An 11689-nucleotide genomic window follows, 5' to 3' on the forward strand; every position below is an offset into this window, starting at 1 on the left:
GAGTGGTTGCTGGCTTGGTCTACATAGGAAGTTCCAGGCCAGGTAAGACTTCATGATGACACCCTATTTCAGAAAACAAAACAAAGTTAAAAGGAGAATGGCCTGGCTAACATCCAAGGCCCTAGCATCACAAAAAGAAAGAAGGCATTCAGGAGTTACCCAACCATCCCTGGACACTGGAGGCCTCTGGACATACACCCTGCTGCTGCCCACCACCATCGATCATTTAACTACACACCAGCCCCACACCCAGCACTCCATTGGGGGGCCACTTACACTATATGCACATCCATACCACAGCCACTCACACATGCACACTAGCTCACATCGCTATCTTTTCAGACCACGGCCTTTCCACTATTCTTTTATCCTGGGCTGGCTCTTGGAAGAGGATCGCCACTCTCCTGCGGGGAGCTTAGAGCCGGGGGACCATCGCTGAGGGGAGGCAGCGAGCTGGAGCTGGACGGCGTCCACCAGGGGGCGCGCGCCGGTAGGGAAAGAGGGAAATGCAGGCACGGGGCAGTTCCTGCGGGACGAGGGGACTGCGGTCTGGCCCCGCAAGCTTGCTGGGTGCCCAGCGCGTCCCGGATCCCGTGATCGCTAGTCTCCTTGTCCGGCCGGTGCTGCGGGGAGGTCAGCTGCTAGCTCTGGCCTCGACAGCGGCGCCCTCACAACCCTGGGCGGGCGCCCTCACAACCCTGAGCGTGCTCCCTCAGCCCAGGTGCAACCCAGTTGCAGCCCCCGAGTGCTCCCATAGCCCAGTTGCAGCTCCCAGCGCGATTCCTCGACCCAGTTTGCACCTCCAGGCATGTTCCCGCAGCCCAGCGCAGCCCCCGGGGCGCTCCCGCAACGCAAACGCGGCAGCACGCACTAAAGGGCAGGGTCCCCAGGGCTCCTGCTCCCTGAACGTGACTCAGCGCTTTCGCGTGCAGGGCAGCATCCCGGCGTGCAGGGTTTGGCTGCATCGGGTTCAAAGGAACGGTTGCCCTGGTTCTTGTGCAAGATCAGAAACCTCGCTGGGGCTTTCAAATAACCGGGAAAACAGGGAGGGAAGAGACCCCTCTTCCCTGCTAAGACTAAAGAAAAGAAAGTCCTTTTGAAAATTCGGGGTTCGCGGCAAGTCTAAGTGCTGCCAGTCACAGGAGGGACAAGGACTGTGGGGACTGGTTAGAGGAAAAACCACCACAGGGGTATGGCCCACCAGAGAGGCGCAGGTGTGTCCTGGATTCTGGATGGGAAGGTGGCTCCTAGGAAGATACCTGTTCTGTGGGAAGTAAGGCAGAGATGGCTGTCTCTAGAGGAGTAAGAACAGGTGTCAGCTAAGTAATTGAGCACGGTAGGGCAGCTGGCTGACGTACCATAATGTGGTTTTGCCTGATCCGCATGTCTTTAGTCCCTGCACTCAGAAGGCAGAGGCTGGTGGATCTCTGAGTTCAAGGTCTGGTCTACAGAGTGAGTTCCAGGACAGCCAGGGCTACACAGAGAAACCCTGTCTCAAAAACAGACAAACAAAGAAGAATGTGGCTTCGCTGTGGCTGGGACATAAGTGAAGAGGCCACACCAGTGCCACAGGTACAAATGGAGGTGGCTGGACCGAGATGAGCTACATTCAGGCTGGGGGCTCTGGAGCTGCCGGACAGGGGTGAGGGACGGCCTTTCTCCTCCCCAGCACAGGACTTATGGATCCTGCCACTGTGCTGGGGAATGGGAGGTCTTATTCCATTGATCCAGAACCCTATGGGAGGGGTTCCAGGACCAAGGCTTGGTTTTACTCAGTGTGTTTATGTGTGCCCGGCATACCCACAGAAGAATCTTCCAGCCTGAGGCTTGTATCGTTGTTTTATGGTTCTTGGGACTATCTTTACATGTAGCCCAGGCTGGCCTAACTCATAATCTTCCTCAGCTTCCATATACTACCAGGCCCAACTAATAGGGGTTTTAAAATAGGGGCAGGAAGGAGATCTAGGTTGGGATGTGAGGCCTGGGGTTCCCTACACCTCCCTGGGTCTCTGCTGCCTGCCCAGCGGAAAGCTCCAGTTCCAATCTAGTTTTGCCAGCAGGCCGTTGAAGCCCACTCACTGTGCTACATTTTCTACACTGCTCTTGGCAGGTTTCCTGGGGAACCTGCCTCTGCCCCGCTCACCCTGAGCTTCCCATCAGGCAGGGGAGTGTGCTCCTGTTATAAAAGGAAAGCAGGACAGATGACCACACAGCACCTGCCAGCCCGCCTGGAAGCTGGCCTCACCTGTGCTGGCATCCGCACATCCGCTAATGTCCACATCTGTAAGCAAGCACAGAAGGAGTCTATGTCCCAAAGACTGAAGAGCGCCCCTTGCTTCTTTCTACGATGCTACCTTCCTGCTACAGACCAGCGCTGTGGTCTCCCTGGCTAGGGATCCAGGCCTGCAGCTCACCAAAACCAGAGCCTGAGGTTTACCAGAGGCCTGGGCAGCTAATGTGGGGACCTCCCCAAGCTTAGGACTCAGCACCAAGATGTGTTGCCGGGAGCCCCAAGGAGGGGGCTTTGTGTTTCTGTAGAGGAAGGTGAGAGGCCTGGTTAGGCAGAAAGCAGACAGATAGTGGCTGGTGAGATGGCTCAGTGGTTAAGAGCACCAACTGCTCTTCCAGAGGTCATGAATTCAAATCCCAGCAACCACATGATGGCTTACAACCATCTGGAATGAGATGCCCCCTCCTGGTGTGTCTGAGGACAGCTACAGTGCACTTACAAATAATAATAAACAAATCTTTTTAAAAAATTAAATTAAATTAAAAAAAAAAAAAAAGACAGTGGCTCAACACTACGAGGATGAGCTAGGAAGGTGACAGTCAGCCCAGTAGAGCTACAGGATGACCAGATAAAGGCTGAGGACCTGGGTGAACTAGGGGCTCCTGGAACTAAAAAAAGAAAAAAATAGGGAAGGGAGGGAGAGATGAGGGGGAGTCCAGCGTGACCCCTACAGAGATACATAGCCATAATGGCAGCACTGGAGGCCGAGGCTGGGTGACAGGCTCATGCGACTGTGTTTGTGTGTGCATGTGTGCATGTGTGTGTGTGTATGAGAGAGAGAGAGGGGAGGGAGGGAGAGGGGACAGAGAGGGAGAGAGAGCTACAAAAACCTTGTTTAGGAATATTCATAAAGGCTTGTTTACAGTAGCCCCATACTGGAAGCAACTCAGATATCTGGAGGATGAATGGCTAAACAAACTGAATACTACCTGGCCATAATAAGGAGCAAACTGGAGCTGGGTGAAGGTGCTTGCAGCATAAGCCTGGGAACCTGAGGTCAATCTTTGGAACTCACATAAAGGTGGAGGGAGAGAACAGACATGGAACTCTGGCCTCCAAACACACACGCACACACACACACACACACACACACACACACACACACGAGACAGACATAGACACACACGAACAGACACACACTCAGACACAGAGAGATAGACACAGACAGACACATAGCTCCCTCAAATAAACAAAAACCTGGTGGACTTCCTATTCGGGCATATGATTTATGTGACTTTTACTCCAGTGATGAATGAGGGACAGGAGCAGGAGGGGACAGAGGGGAGAGGAGATGGCATCAGACAAGAGATTTCAACAGATCTGAGCTGAGAGTGGGTAAGGAGATTGCAGCACGGGAAAGCCCTTGGAGCCTTCAGGAGGAGTGACAGACAGAGGTCACCACACAGAGCTGGAGTGTGGGGACTTGGTCTGTACTCCATGTCTTTCCCATGCTGCACCACATTTCCATCAAGACAACTCACTCTCCGCAGCAGCAGAACCAGGCTCTGGACCAAGGGACACCGGGAGCTGCCTTTAGGAGGAGCACTGTGTGTGAGAGGAGCACTGTGGGTAGGAAGAACACTGTAGGGAGCTGTCTTTGGGAGGAGCACTGTGGGTGGGAGGAGCACTGTGGGTAGGAAGAACACTGTAGGTGGGAGGGAGCACAGTGGTGCTGCGGGTGTGAGGGATCAGACACTAGTCAGAACAGGTTCTCCTGTCTTGAAAAAACAGAACAGTTAAAAAGATAAATGAATTGTGTTAGTTATATACCTATCATCTCAGCGGGAGGTGGAGGCAGGAACATGGGGATCAAGGCTCTCTTTTCCTATATCTGAGTTCAAGGCCAGCTTGAGCCTCATGAAACCCTGTCTCAAAAAAAGCAGAAGAGGAATCAGCGAGGTCAAAGGGCAAAGGGTCAGAGGGCAAAGGCAGTGGCTTTGCAAACCTAATAACCCGATTTTGATCCTTGGAACTCTTACAAATGGTGGAAAGAGAGAACCAACTCTACAAACCTCACATATACACTTTCATGTGGTGCCCCCCCCAAATACACATACACACACAAATACGCACACTTACACACAAGCACGCACCCATACACACAAACACCCATACTCACACACACAAATACACACACACATACACAAACACACATCCATTCACACAAATACACATACACACTCACAGACACACTCAAATGCACACACACATATACAAACAATAACATTTAAATTCAGAAGGCAGGAAAGAGTTAAGTGAGAGCAGGAAGACCAGGAAAGATGGCCGGAAGCAGAGCGCTTGCTCCTTGCATGTGGGAAGCTCTGGATTAAGTCCCCTGTGCTATAAAAACAACAAAATGAGAAAAAGTCTCACTAAGTACAGGTGGAAGACATGCTGTGTCGAGGACAGTGGCCAAGGAGACCTCCTGGCCCATGGACAGGTGTCAGCTAAGCAGATGAAGGATTTGAAGTGCTGTGACACATTTGAGGGGTGCCTGCACTCCTTCTGGGTAAGAGAGGGGGTCCTAAGCCACTCATTTCCCACAAGGGATCATACTTTGAGTACAGAACCCCAGGAATCCCATTTTTTCCTTGCAAAGGCAATTAGTTCTCTTGTAATGTCTGAGGCTCAAGGTACAGCTGAATGGGAGAAGTCTGTGTAGACTGTCCTTCTGGAGCCCAAATGCGTAAAAACAGCTAACCTGGTGAGTGGCTGACCCTGTGTCCAACACCCAGGATCCTCTCTGAGGGCAGGAACCCTGACCGCCCATCAGCCTGCTACCAGTCTGAATCCGGGCAGCTAGAGCAAGAGGGGGGCTGGCCAGGCCTCCCGGTGTTCTGCTCTCCTCCCCATCTCCCTTCCCACCTCACTCTGGACTTAGCCTCACTCCTCACACCCACCGCACTGCTTGCCAGCCCTTAGCTCCTGCTGTCTATCTGAGTGACCTCACACCCTTATCCTTTCTTACTGTTTTTTTTTTTGACACCCTGAGATGTTCCTCTTCTGCTGGGGCCACAGTCTCGGTTCTCGGGGTGCCTAACCAGTGTCAAGGCTGGATGAGGCAACCCAGGAGGAGGATAGGGTCCCCAGAGCAGGCAAAGGATCAGAAACAGCTCTGCCCTCCCTGTTAGGAGACCTACAAGCTACACAGCCATACCATGCACAGCCATGCAGTCAACCTGCTTTCCTACACTCCTGGGCCACCTGGCTAGGGATGGTGTCACCGGCTATGGCAGAGGTTCTTAACCTTCCCTGTGGTCCTTTAACACACTTCCTCTTGTTGGAGTGACCCCCAACCACAAAATTATTTTTATTGCTACTTCATAACTGTAATTTTGCTACTGTTATACATTGTAGTGTAGGGCTGGAGAGATGGCTCAGCAGTCAAGAGTACTGACTGCTCTTTTAGAGGTCCTGAGTTCAATTCCCAGCAACCACATGGTGGCTCACAACCATCTGTAATGGGATCTAACGCCTTCTTCTGGTGTGTCTGAAGACAGCTACAGTGTACTCATATAAATAAGATAAATAAATCCTACCAAAAAAATTGTAATGTAAATATTTGTGTTTTCCCATGGTCTTAGGCAACCCCTGAGGGTCATTCAACCCCCAAAGTGGTTGAGACCCATAGGCTGAGAACCTCTGCACTATGGGCAGGGCCCTCCCGTATCAATCAAGAAAATGCATCACAGGCTTGCCTACAGGCCAATCTGGTGGGAACATTTTCTCATCTGAGGTTCCCTCTTCCAAAATGACCCTTGACTATGCTAAGTTGATATAAGAAGGAGCCAGCACCCTCAGGATAATAGGAGTGTCAGGTCCAGAAGCCTTAGGCTCTGGTCTATCCTGGTATACAGTGGGGTGCAGCTAAGCAATGGTCTATCCTGGTACACAGTGGGGTGCAGCTAAGCAAGGACAGCCCAGTCGGGCGTAACTCTGTCCTGGTGACCTTGTGGCCAAGGGTATGAGTGGATGAATGTCTTACATGCTGCCCCGATGTGTTTGGATGGAGCATCCGTGGGGGCTGCCTCCCCATTCTATCCCTACCTTCTGTGGCTCCCACTGCCTCCCAAGATGGCTGCAATGAGGCCCTAGGGTTTGGAGACCAGAAGAACCAGGTCTTTCCCTTCACCACATTTCCTTCCTCCTCATCTGGCTCACGTCTTTCCCAGATCCTGGCCTAGAGTAGCCGCAGTCACCACTCAAGGCCCCAGCTGCTGCTTCCTCCACAGCTAAGGAACACTAATCTGCAAGGCTCAGTAAACTGGTCTTGTCCTTGCTTCTACAACAAGGCAATGCAGGCTAGCCTCCAAAATCTCCCTGGGCCCGGGTACTCTGGCCCGACTCTGTGCACCCTGGGTCAAGCCACGCAGCTTCATGAGTTTGGGGGATGTTCCCAGTGCGTGCATGCGCCAGGAACCCTTTACGCTACTAAAAGCATTTTTGCAAAGGCTGTGTTTCTGGTTGGCACCCCAACGGTCCAGTCATTCACACGCTCACTACTGGGCACACTGGCCATTGGGTTTAAAGCTTTCAGCATAGGATTGGACTGGAGGGACTGCTTGTCTGCCCACAAGCCTCTGCTGGCACAGGAACGGAGTGTGAAATTGCTAACTCAGACAGTCTGAAACCCACTTTACCCTCCTTAGCCCATTGTACCCAGTTCATGTCTGGCATTATTTGTTTGAGGCAAGTTAGAGGGAACTATATGCGGAAAGGGCAGAAAGGGGACGGGGTCACAGTTAGAGCCTATGGGTAGAGCTGGGCAAGGAGAGAGCATTGGGCAGATTAATTGGCCCCAGATTAATTCCTTGGACACACAGCAGCACTGGGAGAGGGCTGGTGGTTTAGGTTTTTCTGTTGTCATTTGTTGTTTGTTTTTTTCTTTTTTCTTTTTTTCTTTTTTTTTTTAGTTTTTCAAGACAGGATTTCTCTGTATAGCTCTGGCTGTCCTGGAACTCATTCTGTAGACCAGGCTGGCCTCGAACTCAGAAATCTGCCTGCCTCTGCCTCCCAAGTGTTGGGCTTAAAGGCATGCGCCACCACTGCCTGGCTTGGTTGCTTTTGAGACAGGGTCTCTCTACATAGCTCTGGCTGTCCTGGAACTTGCTATGTAGATCAGGCTGCCCTCAAACTCACAGCAATCCTCCTGCCTCACCTGTGTACCACCATGCCTGGCTAAGCCCACACTGCTCAGTATTCCCAGACAGTTCTGTAATCAAGTACTCACCGGCCCCAACCCTGCTTAGCTTCCCAGATAACCAAGATGGAGACTGGGAAGCGTTCAGGATGAAGACCTGCTAAGGCGGATCCTGACAGGACAGGCTGATGGGGGTGGCAGCAGCAGGCTGATGGGGGTGGCTGATGGGGGTGGCTGATGGGGGTGGCAGTGGCAGGCTGATGGGGGTGGCAGTGGCAAGCAGGCTTTGTCTGGTCCTGGGCTTAGCTTTCCTAGGAGCTTAGTGGATCTGCCTCCAGGGACAGAACCTTGGGGCTCAGAACTGAGGCTTCCACTCTGTCTCAGGCAGAAGAACAGGTGGGCGCTTGGACCATCCACACAGGCCAGCTGGGGAGCTGCAAGGGTCAGCAGGGAAGACCATCCCATGTCCCTCTTTGATCCCTGCTGAGTCTGAGCCTGACCTCGCCAGGTCAGTTCAGGCTTCTGGGGAAGCTGTCCTTTGAGGTATCTTCCGGCTCAGGCCCCAGCTTGCCCGCCTGTCCAGGTGGCCCTGACCCGTCTCACTTGGGAGAAACGGGATGAGATGGGCACATGTCCCCTAGGAGGAAGGCAGCTGTCCTCCCCCTCCCCCACCAAGGGCCTCTGTGTACTTCATCTCCTGCTGAGCGGCAGCTCACTCTTGTTAGCACAGATCTGGCCCCGGTGGCCTCCCCAGGTCCCTGCCCTCCCAAACATCTCCCCCTCCTCGTCAGCTGTGTTTTCTTTCTCCTCACACAAGAATGTGTCTGCCGGACCTGGGCTGCCATCCCATCCCATTGTTAACAATACTGCGCTTCCACTCCCCACAGGACAGGCCCAGACCTGCCCCAGGGGCAGTCCACCACCCCCTGCTGGAGTCCTTACACACCTGTTTACCTTTGGGCCTCTGCCAAGGACAGAGCAGGAGCTACACCTGACTCCTGACCAGCGCCCACTTCCTGTCCCTTGTCTTCCTTGCTGCTCAGGGTTGGGGGTGGAATCCATCCCGACTCTGGAGCATCTCAAGGTCCAGTTCAACTCTGAAGGGGGTCTAGCTCCGAACACCATCAAGAGCAAGGGATCCCCCTGGGGACTCTCGGATGAGAGTCGCTGGACCACAGAGTGTCCTGTCCTCAGAGCCGAGAGTGGGAGGCCCCCAAGCTCCAAGCTTGTGGCCTTTCTTATGGCCACTCCTGTCATGTTCCCAGCTGGTAGTGGAGAGGGTACATGGGTGAAGGAGAAGCTGGGAAAGACCGGAAGTCTGGGGACAGGACGGGTGGCTCCTGGCTTTCCCCCCAATACTTAAAAAGAGATGGGTTCAGGGACTGGTGGCTGCAAAACTGCGGTTTGAAGTCTAGAATTAAAGACCAGGTGGCTGGGCTGCTGGTGCAGGCCTGGAATTACTGATGCTTGGGAGGTTGCACGCTGCAGGAGGTGAAATGTGTAGAGGATAGACTGAGTGTGTGGCTGAACTAGCAATGTAGTGAGGCTGCATCTTTTGTTTTGTTTTGTTTTTTTGAGACAGAGTTTCTCTGTGTAGCCCTGGCTGTCCTGGAACTCACTCTGTAGACCAGGCTGGCCTCCAACTCAGAGATCTGCTTGCCTCTGCCTCCCAAGTGCTGGGATTAAAGGTGTGCGCCACCACCACTCGGCTAAGAGGCTGCATCTTCCAAAGGAAAGCGAAGTACAAGAGGAGCTGGGGATCCAGCTCAGTGCCGGGGTGTTTAACTAGTACTTGTGAAGTCCTAGGTCCAAATCTCAACACAACAACAACGGACAAATCAAAAAAATATAAAACAAGGGCTGGAGAGATGGCTCAGTGGTTAAGAGCACTGACTGGTCTTCCAGAGTTCCTGCGTTCAATTCCCAGCAACTGCTTGGTGGCTCACAACCATCTGTAATGGGGTCCGATGTCCTCTTCTGATGCCTGAAAAGCGAGACAGTGTACTCACATACATTAAATAAATAAATCTTTTTTAAAAAAATAAAAGAAAAATATAAAACAAAACCATAATTGTGAAAAAACAGGGCCCTTCATGTATGGCTGAGGGAAATGTGCCCAGACCAGCTGCCGTGGAAGACGACACCTCTGACAAACCAACCAATAAATAAAAAACAGACACAAACCTGCCCTGTGTCTAGCAATCCAACTCCTGAACGTATGTGGAGGAGAAGGAGCCCATTCTGAGAGCTGGAGTCCTGAGCGCAAAGCCTCACAGGCCAGAGGCTGTGAGAAAAGAAAGCTGAGGGGTAGCCAGTGATGCTGGCCCAGCGAGGCACTGTTGGGCTGACCTGCGTCATTTGAGGAGTTCTGTGGACTGGGTAGATGTATGTCTCCTCGTTTTAGGGAAATATGCATGAAATGCCTAGTGGTAGTGGGGCAGTTAGTGCTTAGTGATGCTGCCTTGGTTTTGGCTGAGATTATACTGAACCTATAAATGAGATGAGGTTTAGGAGATGGCGCAGGGGCAAGAGGGCTTGATCTTGTAAGCTTGAGGTCCTGAGAGCACGTCCTGAGCACCCATGTTAAAAGCTGGGCTTTGCCACCACATGCCTATAACCCCAGCACTGGGAATGGAGACAGGTCCATTGCAAAAGAACTTAATGGCCTAACACTGCGGTTCCATGAGAGACTTTATCTCCAGGTAATGAGGCAGACAGCAATGGAGGAAAACACCTACTGTCCCGCTCTGGAGAAGATAGGTGGCCCATCCACACCCACAGCGAGCACCCTGCAGTAGAAGTCTGTGGGCGACTTAAGAAAATCTGGGCCCGTTAGAGATTCTGGTCTGATTGGTCCAAAGGTGCAGCCAGAACTTTCAGGAACTCCGGAGTGAATGTCAAGTGTAGCCAAGGGCATGTCTTGCTCTGCTCTGCATCTTTCCTTAGTCTTTGGCCTTGGCAAGGGGCGGTTCTGCTTGCCCCAGACATTGCCTCTCTTCTTCCCAGCATAAGTCTGGGGCAGGCAGGAACTCGCCCCACTGTCAATCCAGGGTGTGCCCACGTTGGCCAGGGCTGAAGGCTGATCCTAGAGGCAAATGGAGAAGGCTGGGGCTGCCTTTGTTCCTTTAGTGCTGTGGTCTGTAGAGAGGAAGGGGGTGGCAGAGGCGATGGGGAGAGGAGAGGAGAGAGAAAGAGGAGAGAGAGAGAGAGAGAGAGAGAGAGAGAGAGAGAGAGAGAGGCTTTGGTTGGGGGATGGCTCCTTCTGTGTGCTGGGTGAAGGGAGAGGCCCAGCCAGCCTGCCCTGCTCAGTGTGAGCCCTTCTGGAATATTTGGAATAATTAGCAAATGAAAGCAGCCTCGTGTAAAGAGGGGAATGCCAGGCTGGCCTGGAGCCAGACTCAAGGACTGAGGAAGAAAGAAAGAGGGGGCCACGGAGGCTGGGCAGGCTTGCTCTGGACAGCACTGGGCAATGCTGTGTCTCTCTGCTTGTTGTTCATGTGTGTGCACCTGTGTGCTAGACAAGCTGCTTACAGAGAGGGGCTGGACAGGCACAAGGATGCTATGCGGGGTGGAACTGGGTGGTAGCGGTAGAGAAATGGGTGTCAGACAAACAGACCCAAGATGAGGGGCCCATCCCAGACACGAGCCCCTGTTTCGTTGTCAGAGTGCTTGGTAGCCTGGACTGTCACAGTTGGGAGGGTAAGTGTCAGTACTGAGTCTGATTTTAAGGTGGCCCTCTGCCTCCCTAAGCCTGCAGCAAGCTGGGTCTGGTAAACTCACATCAGAGCAGGATGTGGGGCCTTGGGGCTCCTCTGACCTCGCACCCTGTCCCTCCAGGGAAGGACCCAGGGAGGGTATTGCTGGAAAGAGTCCCAGGACTCTTGGGCAGGCAAGCCTGGGCAGGCCCTCATGGTGGGGGACGGCTTGAGCCAGGGCACACTGGCCTTTGTGAATCCTCGGGGTGAGGCAGGGCAATCTCCTCCCTGTCTCTTGTTCGGCTGGGCCTGTAGGCCCAACTGTCCCATTATGCAGATGGAGGTCCTGAGGTATGGAATGGGAGGGATCCTCGGAGCGCCTCCCATTGGCCCTCTCCTCCCTAGGGACCTAGCCTGAGGGGAGACCTCCTACAAACCCTTTCTGTCTTGTTTCTTGGCCATTTCCCACTTGACATGGAAAAGAAATACATCAACCCTTTCTTCCCAAAGCTCCCACATTCGGCTCCCTCCCCTTTCCCAAAGAAAGCCGGACGTCCAACCATG

This window comes from Mastomys coucha, unplaced genomic scaffold (genome assembly GCF_008632895.1).
Source record: "Mastomys coucha isolate ucsf_1 unplaced genomic scaffold, UCSF_Mcou_1 pScaffold5, whole genome shotgun sequence".
Lineage (NCBI taxonomy): Eukaryota > Metazoa > Chordata > Mammalia > Rodentia > Muridae > Mastomys > Mastomys coucha.